This window comes from Notothenia coriiceps, unplaced genomic scaffold, assembly GCF_000735185.1.
Source record: "Notothenia coriiceps isolate Sejong01 unplaced genomic scaffold, NC01 NC01_scaffold00031961, whole genome shotgun sequence".
NCBI lineage: Eukaryota > Metazoa > Chordata > Actinopteri > Perciformes > Nototheniidae > Notothenia > Notothenia coriiceps.
Window position 1 is genome coordinate 5,699 of NW_011364662.1, and position 14,808 is coordinate 20,506.

Sequence of the window (14,808 nt, forward strand, 5' to 3'; positions counted from 1 at the left end):
GGGGGGGGGGGGACCTCTCACACAGGCGTCTGTTGAATCTCCAATAAAGCCCATATAACCTGTTTTAGATTTAAAGAGCCTTTCCTCTGTTGCCCTCTGCTCAACTTTCCTCCCCAGATAAAGAAAACACGAGAGACTAGTATCTACAGCACAGGCACTGCTGACTGTGTGTTGTAAAGCTTCATCCACCCCCCCCACACACACCCCTCCAGCTATTGATGGGTGTACACTTTCAATGATATAGGGAGTCACGACGCAACGGATGGCTTCGCATCTGTCTCTTCACTGTGAATACACTGCAGTGTGTGTCTGCTTTGAGGAACAGTAGAGGAAGTGTTTTTCTATGGGAGTGGCTAGGTATTATGTGAAGGAAGGTATGTTTGCAAAGATTTAATTTGAACAGTTTTGGCTTTTTATTTTCATCAAAAATGTAAGTGTTCAGGAAGTGAAAAACACAGCCTCAACTTCCAATTATTATGTTTCCATATATTGCTAAACTGCCTTTTCCCACTACGTCTTGTGGCCAACATATTCAGACTGATACAATTCGTTTTTTTCAGATATGTTTCTTATTGTCCATGTATTACGAAGGGGATTGTTGTTGATTGGTCAAACAACGTCATCTTATTGACAACGGTTTAAGTGTCCTTTGTAAAATCAGGTAAACTGCGACTGTATTTACATTACTTAGGAATTAACAAAAATACATATTTTTAGCTAAACCATGATCCTTTTTTCTAAACCGGACCAATTAGTTTGTTTATCTACTTTAACTTTATAAGCCAACTGTAATCAGGGAGAAAGCCTCCTTGAATCCTAATCGAGGATGCAGTTAAATGCAACATTCATAGGAGACATGTTGGACGAGAAAGGTTAAAAATGCGTGTTTTCCTTCAGAAACAGAAAGTGAACAGACAAACAAAGAATAGACGTAATTAAAATGTTTCTTATGCTCCGTAGTTCTGCTAACAAAGTTATTTGAGAACAAGTAAAGCTAAATCAATGTGTAGACTAATTAAAATATCCCTGGACTTCTATAAATATATTTAAAATTCTTTGAATTCTCTTTACTAGATTTTAAGTCATATTTAAACATTTTACATATTCAGCATTAAGAGGAAGGTGTTATCCGTCTTTCAAAGTGCCGGAGGTTTGCCGACCCTAGGAGGGTGGAAGGGTCAATTTTAGAGAACGTCCAATCACTGCTATTTGATTAAATCCTTCATTTTACAATGCAGTGAATAATACATTGGCTGCACACCTGCTCTTTCCTTGTAATAGACGGAGCGTTTCAATATAAGGGAAAGTGCTGATGCTTTATTAAATTAACCTATTAAATTTGGTTCATTAATGGAGAGAGGGATATAAATGAAGTGGAAGGAGAAGTGATTAAAGAATGGATTTCCTTTTTTTGGCTGAGATTACTTTTAAATGGATTTTAAAAGAAGATGGTGTTATTCTTCTTTTTATATTTTGAGGGACTTTTCCGTTTTTTTCACATTTATTCAGAGGCTCAGAAGCTCAAGGACGCTTTTGACAGGATGCCTGCTGCTGATGGATATGTGAGGTTAGATTTACTGATGGCTGCAGGGACTGAATGTGTCAACATAAAATTAATGGGAGCGACTCGTTAACTGCTCAATTATCCTTCGGGAACATTCCTAAAATTAAGAGACATCTTAAAATGTTGCTTATCAGGAGAGTGAAACCATAAACAGGGTTTCAAGGGGTACGGTGCTTTTTCACGATTGCTCAGAATGTATATCACGACGAGGAGCTTGACAGATGAGATGGGACAGACATTGAAAAATCGCTAAAGGCCAAAGATGGTAGAGCTGTGACTAACACCCAACCTTGTACAAAAATTCAAGACTAGAAGAGAAACACCAACAAGTATGCGCGATTGGGGGAGACAAAAAAAGTATGTACATAATATGCACATACTCTGTTTCTCTCGCTGGCTTTCTCTTTCTATGTCATATCTTCTTCTGCTTCTTTCATGGAGGTCTGTCTTTGTTCCTGAAATAGACAGAGAACAGACAGCACTGTGCAACCGAAATCTCAGTAACTGACAGGGATGATGACGTCGGACTTGTTTACCAGCACAAGATATTCCAGATAAAAGCATGTATCTTTAAGGTGATATTCAAGATGAGTGTTTCTGTGCTTTTTCCTGTCCTAATCACAAACAGAACAAACAGGTTTGTTTCATTATTCAGGATATGATAATGGAAAGTACTTGCACACAACATGAAGTACACGATGTGTCAAGGACCAGTGGGTTGATTTTGCATAATCCAGCTATGATATGTTATATTTGTCATGGTTATTTAGATCGGATATTGCATAAACATGCACTTGTTAATGGTTGTTTTCTTCAGCAGTCGATGGAGTACTAAATGTATGTCTTTATATAAAGTATAGTATCAAAATGAGTTTGAGAACTGAACTAAAATTGTTTTATCATACGTGTGTTTAAGTCTCTCTGCATGATACTCAAATGTGGCGCGCTAATTTTGAAGGAAATACTTAGCTTGTAAAAAGAAAGACATTCGCTTTGAGGAGAAAATAAAAACCTGGTTGTTAACTATTTAGCTCACTTGTTTAGATCCCTAGCTCATTCGATAGCTGGATATTTAGAAACTTTTAAAATTGCTGGCAATCATTTTGATCTTTATCCAGTGAAGCCCCGAGCCTGTTTTTCAGGTCTCAGGCTCGAAAATGACATTCCCAGAACAAATTACCATAACTTCACTTCTAAAAGGGGTAAATTCATAATCTTTTTTCTCAAAGCAATGATACAGCTGTGAATTGGATGTAGAAAAGTCAGAATCAATACAGATGTTTTTTTATCTTAAAATAAATTCAGATTGAACATAGTAAAACAATGTAAATGATAGTGTCTGTCCAAAAAAAAAACATTACTTATTGTGAAAACCACCCTTGAATGATGGGATAGTAGACTAAAAGCTTTAGGAATCCAAACTATAACATAATAAGTACAAAACAAGTGACATTTGACCTTTTTAGAGGGGTTTAGAAAAAACAAACACTTCTGGGGTCATTTGGGTGGATTTTCCATACCTCTGGCCCCCCTTGGTCGATTTTGATGATTGACACCTCTTTTTAACCGTTAGAGCCAATGGAATCGAGGGGAAGTTCCTAAAATCCATCTAAACATTACCCATTGGTGAATGAGTGATGCGTAGCCAGAATGCCCAAAACCGGAAGCTGTCATACACTCTCATAGCAGTTAATATGAAATCTCCGTTATTAACATAAATATGAAGATGGATAATCAGTAATCATTTCAAAGTGACACAGACACATTGGATTAACCTTCAGCAGGATTGTATGCGTTTTAATGCCATTGAACACAACTTTTGATCAGAAAACAGCGACGGTAAGACTTATTTTCCGTTTTGGTCCTGTAAAGATACGTTGTGTGTTGTCTGGGTTTGCTTTCCCCCCTTTTGGTCGCTCAGTGATGATATTTATACCCCTAGAATCTGTGGAATCTCAGCTTGCTAGCTGATATCTTGTTTGTGCAGATCCGATAAGTAATAAGATATCTCTACCGTGAGTTCTGTGCTAAGTGCGTTTGCATTTTTTCGCTCAGGGCTAATTGAGAGGCGATGTATGACCCTTGTTTTTTGTTTAGCTAAAAATTGTTAATATTGTCTGATAGCTGAGTTTCTTCCCGTTAAGTGGGTATGACACATTCACAGTTTTTTTAAATGTTAAGAAGCCCTCAGACGCTGTTTCTTGCAAGATGTTGCATTTTGCCCCCGGTATCGGGGGCATGGGGCTTAACTGGATATAGCAGTGACTCTTTGAATTCAAACATTGTAAGCTGTTAGCTCTCAAATACTTTTTTTCCCCCTGTTTGTTTGTGTTGTCAAGAAGCAAGGGCACAAGGGCCATCATTTATTTTGAAGTTTATAGGAAGTGACTGCTGGATGGCTTTGGGAAATCCATGCAGACCAGATAAAGGCAAACTTTTTTTCTCTGCATCTTGTTTTCTCAACTCTACACTTTCCAACTCATTACGCCCCGTCCACACGGCGGCGTGCGTTGAAGCTTCAACGCTTCTGCCCATTCACTTTGAATGGGGTGACGTCACGTTTCGCCGAACTGCATTGTGGGAGCGAAGCGTAGAGCAATGTTCAACTTTTGAAGCTTCGGCGGAAGCGTCAGCCAATCGAATCAAATGCCAGTACAAGCTCTAGCCAATCAAACCGCTGCTTGTGTGTCCGGGGCGGGAGATTCAGGTGATTGGTTGTTGGTCTAGTTTCAGACCCCCCCCGGCCGGCAAGCGACAACGCACGCCGCCGTGTGGACAGGCCGTTAGACGATTGAGCCCTGTTTAAAAAAACACATATGGACATAAATGGTGCTTGAGTGTCCCACCACAATAAATGAATCTGGCACTTTTACAAATGATATTGAACTGATGATGGAACAGTTTTTTCTTTATTGTAGCATATTAATAAGACCGAGGGAGTGACTAAAGCCCTCTGCTGGCCCTCGGTTAAACATAATGACAAAGATTCACATCTTCAGTATTGATCGGGCTCATGTTTTGACAGGGCCACCAGTCTTATGTAATCCCTCCTCGCAGCTGCTCCTGATCTCCTACTCCTCTCGGGTGGATTGTTCGGGTCCCTCCGCAGTCTGAGGGGAAAATGTAAATACTATTCTATACGACTGCAGTTAAAATGATTTGATTTGCATATCAATTACAAAGAACTTTTTAAAATGCATTCTCCAATGGATCATGGAGGGAATATTAGAGTCTCAGTGTGCAGTGAAGGAACAAAACATCCACTTCCTTTTTATTGTATACTTAATTTGTAGTTTGATGTGCAAATAAGGGCGACAATTTGGAACATCATGGTTTGAAACACTTTTGAAACACAGCATTTCAAATATTCAGCACCAGAGTTTAATCTGCCTATTAGGAAAAACACAGATCACTATTATTCACACATAAATACTTCACACAATATCACCAACACCTCTTTGTTGGATCATAGATTGTCCTTTGAGTTGTTTATCTTTAACCTATTAGTACATGTCGTATGGTGTTATGGCTATAGAATGATGTAAGCATCTGCATTTAGATTGGTTCCCATAAACCTCGTTTTCAGTTTTGTTCGTCATCAGGTGTGATCTCCCAGGAAAATGGAAACTTGATTTATGGCCTCAAAGCCGGTGTAAACAAAATGCAGTGTGTCCTGTGTTGCCAACTCTTTCAAAAGAAAGATAGTTGGCAGTACTAGCTCCTAAAGCTGCTAAAAGTCAGTCCGATGACATCATACACTCATTTACATATCAGCACATTGTGCATTTCATGTGCTTAAAACGTTGTGGTTGTTTTGCATGCAGACCAAAATGACTACTAGGAAACGCTAGGGTTGATTTGGAAAGGTGTCTTTTGCTAATTTAGTAACCACCCGGCTTCTTGTGTAAATAAAATGGTAGCATTTTAGTGACTGAACTCTTGTTAATGTAACAATCGGCTACAGGTAGTCTGGGAGTGGTTAATAATAAAACATGATGAGCTGCTCTGGAAAGGTAGTTGGATGTTGATATTTTCTATAAATGATCCTGAATTTATCATTATTTGTCGTCGTTATGTGAGGACATGACAACTACATATTTATCTCTTTCAAACTCTTCCAACAGTTGGATATTTAAAAACAACATTTCACAGTGGCTTTTCTGTTTCATACGTCCAAAGTTTAAAAAAAGTATTAAAACACAGTTGTTGCTGCAACCTGATACTGTAGATAATTCAGCAAGATGTGTTGCCTTTTATAGGTAAAGGTAATGTGTTAACGTTTGCAACCTCTAGCGGGTTTTCATGAACTTGTTTTGTTTTGATCTGTATGAGTCTACTTGACCCTGTGGACTCTCGCCTTTCTCAATGTTAATCCTTATGCTACTGTCAACTATTTTTTTTGTTTGTTTGAGCCTGTGGCAGGGATTGACCATGTAGCCTACTCTTTCATTACGGTACGTCCACACAGCAGCGTTAAAAAAATCTTCCAACGCTTCTGCCCATTCACTTTGAATGGGGTGACGTCACTTTGCCTCACTTTCGCCAAACTGCATTGTGGGAAGCAAAGCGGGAATTTCCATGCATCTCACTGAGCCTACACACGGCAACGCTTTTTCCAAAGCCGCTGTGTGGACGTACCTTACTCTCCTCCTGCTGCATTGATCATCAGTCTCATTTGATTTTCTCTACTGACTTCTTAATTTTGGAATGCACAACCCTCAGTTCAATTTACAAGTGTGTTATTTTAAGGCTTAAAAACTCCACTATGGCGTCTCTCTGCTTGCTTTGCCAACATGCTGCCATAATCAATGAAGCCGATTTGACGAGTACAATTATTGTAGCTCACAGTCGTAAAAATCAGGCGATGTTGGTTATGATAGGACAAAGAAACACAAACAATCTGTAGACTGACAGACAGCCACACCACCAAGGACAGTCAGCTTTCCATCGGCTGCTTTACTCATCTAGGGAAGTTTGGCCGTGCTTCAGTTAAACATTTCAAATATATAAATATTGCTCTTTAAATCAAAGTGAAAACAGACCTGCTTCTTACAGCTGAAAGTGAAATGAGCAGTAGCCTACAGAACTCAAGCAGGTGAGCACACATCCTTATTAATGCTTTCTTTGCTCCAACATGCATTAAAGAAAACAGGACTTACATATTTCCAAAGGTTATTTATAATTGTTTACACTTACATTTTGAGAAAAAATACATTTTTAGAGAGATGGAGCAGGCTTTTCTTTATCCTGTGACATCTTTTCCTCCACACGTACAAAATGTGACATTTATGATTTTACTGTATATTTGACAAATATTTGTATTCCTAACATGTCAACCTTTAAAACAGTATTGCAAGACGGCACTGGATACATTTAGCATTTCTAAAGCTTCAATCATAGTCCTCAAAATCAATTTTCACAATAAATTGTTGGGTCATGCCCTTTCTAGAAAGAGACAAAGTATAATTCTGCTCATATGACAAACTAATCAGGAAAAAGCGACATTTGTTTTGTAATCTCATACTGCTAGGGTTGAGATTTGGTTAGGTTAAGATGTGTATGTATATTGTGGTGTATTTTAATCCTCTGCCCTTGCTGACTGAGATTATGATCTGACTTTTCATGTGCCAAATCCCCTCAGGCAGATCGTCCCTTTCTGGGAATTACGCAGCTAAATGACGAGAACCAGACGGACACTATCGGGGCTCATAATTCTAAAAGTGACCCTTTTTTGAAAATATATTTCCCTGGGGAATCCATATTATACTGTTGGCTCGTAATTTCTTACAATACAATGTTTTGGATTTGATACACCTGTAGCGCCTCCGACAGGCGCTACAGGTGTATCAAATCCAAAACAAACAGACTCAAAGACAGTTTTTTCCCAAGAGCCATCATTGCTCTTAACACCTGACATGTGAATCAATGTGACTCTGTACATATACATATATATCATTACTATTATTATTATTATTATAAATACACACTATTATTATTATTATTTATTACATTACAGATTTTATTTTTATACTCCTGGAAATAATTACTGCGCTTTATTCTTTATTCCTTTATCCCTTATTCCTAAGTATGTATGCTGCGTGTATTTTGTTGTCTTATGTTGTGTTGTTTTGTTTTTGTTTTGATGGCACCCTTGAAAGGGAGAAGCATTTATCTCATTGTACATGTATAATGACATTAAACTATTCTATTCTATTCTATTCTACTATTATTACTTTTTCACAAAAAAATGGTGGAATGAGTCACCGTTTTCCCTCATCATATTCTAGTAAACAATCCAAAAATAGAATGAAATGCAGGTGTGCTAAACAGAAACAACAACAAATCAGTGCATTCTTGAGTGCATTTTTTTTTTTTTCATTTGCATCAAGCAACAAAAACATTGGTACATTTTCTAGGCAGATAATATGACCAGTATAATTTAAGAAACAAATATCAGGGAGACACTGATGTCCTTAAAACCTTAAAAATAAAATCAATTGTATAGGAAAAAAATGACACTCCCTGATAACTACTGTTGTTGTTTTCTGTTTGCTGGCTTTGAACAGACAGAAAAAGAGCTACAATGACATGTGAGGTATTACAGCTCTTATGGGTTAATGGGTCTGTACACAACAACATGCCCAAAGAGGATAATGTGCGGGGCTCAATTTGCTTACATTGCTTTGAAAGCTGCGACTACTCTCTCTTTGCCACAGAATTGAATGCTGTTAAATGTTCTGATGATGATGTTTATGGATACTGATACAATTACATTTGTAAAGAAATGAAAGAGCTGAAGAAGCTTTTCAGTACACAGAGACTTCAGTTCAAACCAGTTTTTCCACAAGAAAGTGGGCAAATACATTTATTGTTTGTCATACAGCAAATGAACATGGCTGAGGAGGTGGCCATTTACAAACTGAAAATAAAATACATGTTAAGAAATAGAAACGACGGGAAACCGAAGTGACACAATATGACACACAGTGACAGTGAGAGACAGAGAGGTCGTAACTCACCTCAGATAAGGACTGTGTTTGAGGTTTGTTACTGCACAGCTGTCTGTGTGAGGCGTATGTGTTTGAGGTGCAGACTCAGGCTTGCAGGCTCACATCACTCTGAGAGTCAGCCCGTCAGGCTGCTTCCTTCATGGGGTGGGTTGGGAGACTGCACCTTGTGTTTTTAGAGCCTTCCCAACATCATTTATTATTGTCTTTATTGGGGGAGCAGGGACTCCCCTTGGTTTAAAAAATAAAATCTAAAACAAATACAACAATTTGGATCGGTACAAACCATTTTGTCATTAAAAACAGATATATTTTTAAGATAAAAAACTCATTGTCACACAGCAACTAAATTACACATAATATGGAATTAGCAATACCAAATGTACGCATAACAAAGCTGTGCCAAGGTTATACCAAACAATGCATCATTGATATCAAAATGAAACTCAGTAGTATAAAGTGAACAATCAAAGTGTACCATGTAACAGGAGCAGCATGTTGTTTCAAATGAACCTGAAAATAAATATGAGCTTTTCTAAATATTATTATATATTGTACACAATCTAATCCAGCACTGCTATGGTTAGGGTTACAGTAAATTGGGTTTTAGCATATTATGTGGCTTGGTTAGGGGTGGACCAACGTTTGTGGTTTGGGTGAATACACGGATCACCTCCATAGACTCTCTGTTAAAATGTCCTACTATTCATTCCTTTCTGCAGATGGACAAGACTCATGACTTTCACAGCATCTAGACCAGTGCTTCTCAAACTTTTTTCAGTAATGTACCCCCTTTCAAACATTTTCTCAGCCAAGTATCCCCTGGCCGACCCCGAACATTTTTGATCGAAAAAGCCTATATAAATAATTACAATATACAGTAGTGATGTTCCCTCAGTGTGTGATTGATTAACTCCTTTGTGCATGCATTACAACAAACAAAGGATTATTTCATCTTCATGCATGAAAAAAAATAACACAACAACATTTTTATAAAACAGATTTTTCCAAGGAGTTTTTCAATTGAAGTAATATGTTTAACAAACCAATGAATAAAATTATATATTGTGAAAAACTATAAAATACAATACACACATTTGACATGTTTATATGAGGACCCCCTTGGTGGTTCTAGGAATATTTTATATAAACTTGTGTTTTCTATTTAACTTATTCCACTAAGATTATTTTTGTAATCATGCATGGTATTTTTTTAATTAAACTTTTTTTAATTCATTTTTTTAAATCTCACGTACCCCCTGCAGTACCCCAACGTACCCCCGGGGGTCCGCGTACCCCCATTTGAGAATCACTGATCTAGAGGGTAATCTGTGCAGTCCCATTAGAAACATAACAGAAAAACACAACTTTTTCCTTCACTGTGATTGGTTCTGTTTTACAATTTGCATTCAGCCTACCAGGAGCATTACTTTATTTTTTAAGTTTTCTTAACATGCATTTATCCTTGTTTGCACCCCGCCACACTCTGCAGTACACGCATAGTCCCTTGCTTGCTTCACAAAGACTGCATAAACTGAGAGTGCATTCACTTATTACTCCAAACCTAGTCTTTTTACTGTGTGTGCATGTTTTATCCAAGCTCCGGTTTCCTGCTACCCTGCTTTGTAGTGCAAACAACTCATCGGAGCAGCTCACTCCTGCAGGTGTCAGAGGGAGGCAGGGCAGGAGAGCCATCAGAGAGAAATATGGGCTGTAAGCCGGAGCTGTAGCACCATTACCGCCAGCGTCTTACTGCTGCTTTCATCTGTTAGCTCTATCTCAATGGTCATCTGGGGAACCTGGCGGCCGCACTGCCATCAAATTGGAGCCGGGCAGAAGGAGGAAACAAAGACTATTATATAAGGTGTGTGTGTGTGTGTGTGTGTGTGTGTGTGTGTGTGTGTGTGTGTGTGTGTGTGTGTGTGTGTGTGTGTGTGTGCACAGGCTTGGGGCCGAGAGTGATAAATGTACTTCTGGGCAGTAACCTGAGCATGTTTCTGCGTATGAGGGTGCATGCATGTATTTCTGTCTGTGTGCAGAGTGAAAGAGAGAGAGAGAGAGAGAGAGAGAGAGAGGGAAAGAGGTACAGAAAGAGGCTGCATACCAAATCAAAAGCCCTCATATGTCCATGAGAATCCTCATGGCTGGAGGCTACAAAGAGAAGCCAGCTCAACACTTTGTCTGCACTCCACCCCCCCCCCCCCTTTCTCTCTCTAGTGGCAGGTCGTTTCAATAAACAACAGCACTGCAGCTCATACAGTACAGCTTTCTTTGACCACACTCTTCTGCAAAGTACAGAGGAAGTTACTGGTTAGTTGTGTTTTTGTGAAAAGGACTCGCCAATTTGTATGCAGAGAGCATAGTTTGAGTCTTGGCATTCATTGTCATAGAGCATGTTAGTGCACACAGTTGTTTAGCAGCTGCTTGTTTGTGTGACAATAAGAAATATATTTCAAGTTAGAACATTTGTGCCATTATTTCTTAAGGAGGGACTCGCTGTGCTTTCTCCTGCAGGTGCATCATGAGCCATAGCAGCACACATTATATAGATTTTTCAAAATCAATGTAGCCTGTGCAAAAGTTTAGTTAAGTAAAAGCTGAATTGACCTTTCACCCCAATTGTGCTGACCTTCTCAATGACTGTCCAATGGGATTCAGGCCTCTTAAAGAATGGCAGAAATATGTTCGAAGCATTCAAGGTTAGCAAATGTATATTTTGCTCTTTCTATCACGCTCTACCTCAAGTCAACTTTCTGACCTTGTCTTTTTGGTCGGAAAGTTTGTGATTCAACAAGAAAGAAGAAAAGAAAAGAGACTCATTAATTCTCCTTCAATCCAGCACTAAACCTGTGCTTATACTGCATCTGCAATGATTAAGTGTTGTTTGGGTGCAGTGCTGGTTAAGTTATATGATGGGCTATTAAGAATTATAATAGTGATACATTTACATGACATTTATTGGTGTGATAAAATGCTTTGCAGCTGAAAAAACAGCATAGGAAAAAAAAAAAAAAATGCGGTTGGACTGTGTTTTCTTTTTAGATTTTTTCAATTAACTCGTAACCTCTATCTGTGTGTTTTGGTCATTAAAACAAAAAACCTTTCAAACAATAGAGGGATGAATTTGAATGATTTTTATATCCTTTTAATCAGACTTTTTGGTGGCTTTTTTAATGCCCCTAGATCATAACAACAGCAAAGGGATAATAATGATGTTTAGTTGGCTTACCCATACCATACTTTTACGTATGTCCAGTATTAATGTTATTTTCTGGCAATAGTGTTGTCAAATCATATCAGTACTGAGTGGTTTCTTGTATATTTTCTAAAAACAGTTGCCAATATCTGCACACGCTTTTGAACAAAGATCCTACACAACGATTAAAAAGAGTTTAGAATAAATGAGTATCCCTTCTACTGTATATGATGCAGACATGTGAATCACACCAGTATACTTGCAGTGGTGAGCTGGAGTAAAAAGGACATAAAGAAGAGTTATGGCTCTATCTCTTGCATGGTGTGTCTGTCTCTGGGGGAGCAGCTACGTGAGAGAGACCTTTTAGTGCTGACACATGCCTGAGTGCCTTTAAGGTTGAGGGGAGAGGATATTATGTTCCTGAAGTATGACTGCAAGTACAAACACTCCTGAGCAAATGATGGCAGAGATAATGACTGCTGTGGCTGCTCAGTCCCGACATGCTAGTCTCAGTTTGTTCAGCCGTGGGTGTAGCTGTGGGTGAAATGCGCTTGATGTTCCTCTTGTAATGCCATGCACGGGATGTCGTCTATATGAGCCCCTGGAGGGTCGATTCATATTTGCACCATTTAGGCGTGATTGATTTGCCACTCAGGGTACGCCTACAGCGGTCTGAGTTTGTCTCTGCGTTGCGAAGAGAGCTGTTGGTTTTATGAATAGATCTGATATGCGTTTGTCAATAATTTGAATCAGAAAATATCCACTGCCAGGGCCCTGTGTGTGTGTGTGTGTGTGTGTGTGTGTGTGTGTGTGTGTGTGTGTGTGTGTGTGTGTGTGTGTGTGTGTGTGTGTGTGTGTGTGTGTGTGTGTGTGTGTGTGTGTGTGTGTGTGTGTGTGTGTGTGTGAGCACCTTGTGAGTGTCTGTGTGTGTATTAATGGTTGCACGTCTGAAATGTGATGTTAAATAGGTGTTCGGTTAAGCTTTAAGATGTGTGTTGATCGGGAAAGCAAACTTCAAGATGGAGGAAAACACTTTCAGACAGCTGTGCTGTATCCACTATGGTACTCTACATCACAGTGATATAGCAACAAGCCATCTTTTCAGAATATTGAGATTATTCAGGATGTTTGTTGCTTTATTGCATCTTGGGGAAATGCACTGATGTGAGCTGAGTGATTGTGTTGATAAAGCTGCTATCACAAGGAAAATATGCAAAGAAAGATTTTCAGGTTCTGTTGATTTTGACTGTTGTTGATATTGCAAACAATAAAGACCACTGAAAAGTTACGGCAATTCTACTTTAAAGCCCTCAGAGAAAGCTACAGGACAACTGTCTGAGTGCTCTGAAACACATTTTGGTTGAAATTGTTGAAAAAGATTACATGTCAGCAGAGGTAGTACAAATGTGTTGTTTTTGAAGAAGGATCCTGTTGTTACTGGGGATTTATATAAAAATCCGACTGTCGAGACATGCATGTCTTTTTTTGGCACAAGATTTTTGAGAGTTTTGAGAAGTTATATGATAATAATAAGAGTAAAGCAACAGGTTATCTTTTTCTACAGAACAGAATTTCTGCATTTTGCAAATATGTTTTGTGTAAACCTCATGCGATCATGGACAGAATGTATGTTATATCTGACCCTGTAACAGTTTCTGTTTCTGTATGAGGATTTAAACATGTGTGGCAACACATGTTTATTATCTTGTAAAAAGTTATCATTATTCCACTTCCATTAAACTGTCCATGCTTTAATAAAGACTGCATTTGAACCTCATACACAATACAGCCAATCGTTCAATTATACAAATGTTTAAACCCTTTACTTTTTGAGCGCTTTTAAAGTGTCAAACCAGACTGTAAACATCTACATGTCTTCACCCCCCACCCTTTTGATTCACCCCTCTTTCAACTAAATCCATGTTCATATTTGTCATTTTTTCCAATGAAGTAAAAAAATGCCTTAAAAGACGAGGAAGAGCCTGTGTAACCGGGGTGGTTCATATCAATAATTCATGACCATTAATCAAATTGAAGAGACAGTTTTCCAACTACAAATTGTTGCAGCATTGTGCGAGGCCATTCCTCATCTCATCAGACAAAACCTCTTGATGCAGCTTGTGCTGTTTTACATATAATATCTACTATTTTTTCCTATTATTCTTTCTTTCTTTCTTTCTTTCTTATCCTCTTTACTTTTTCTGTCTAATCCTAAATCATTTGAAGGACTCACGTATAGCAAATGCATGACACTTCCTTTCTGTACTATTGTCTTCCTCCCCGTTATTCTCTCTCTTTTTTTCACAGTCTTGATAAATGCTACATCAAGAATGAATATTTTATTGACACATGCAATTTTGATGGGGACACCACCATCTTTTCGGGATACAGTATGTAGGCCTAATTGTGCCATGTGCTCTTCTCTCTCCTACTTTAACACAAAGGGGTAGAGAGAGAGAGAGAGAGAGAGAGAGAGAGAGAGAGAGAGAGAGAGAGAGATGTACTGTAGTACTGTGTGTGTGTCTTTAAAGATTTGAACCTAAATATAAGCAGGTAAGCCGCTGTAAACTTGCTCATCTGTGAAAGTGTTTCAGACACACCTGCCGGTCCTCTGTCTAATTCCTCTGTGAACATCATTGCTGCCTTGTTGATTAGTGATGCTTTATAGAGTTTGTCATACAGCCGACAGTCCTTTCATAAAGCTTTACAGGGTCTGAGCGGAAAACAATCTTTGAAAAACAAATAAAATATGCATATGATACTTTTGACAACATTTAACAACCACATCATGTCACCACTCTGTGATTCTTTCCTCGATTTTTGTCTTTTGTTTAACACATAGCCAATGTAAATGTGAACATTGTGAAATGTGAACAATAATTAGCACAATTGTATTGCATACAAAACAGTTTGTAAAGACTTACATCTTAGTAGTGACAAATAAGTGTAGTAGTGACACACTTTCATTCAAAACCATGATAACAGCTAAATGTGGCAGAAAAACAATATGTGTTCCTTTCCATCAGTATCTAACATAGTAT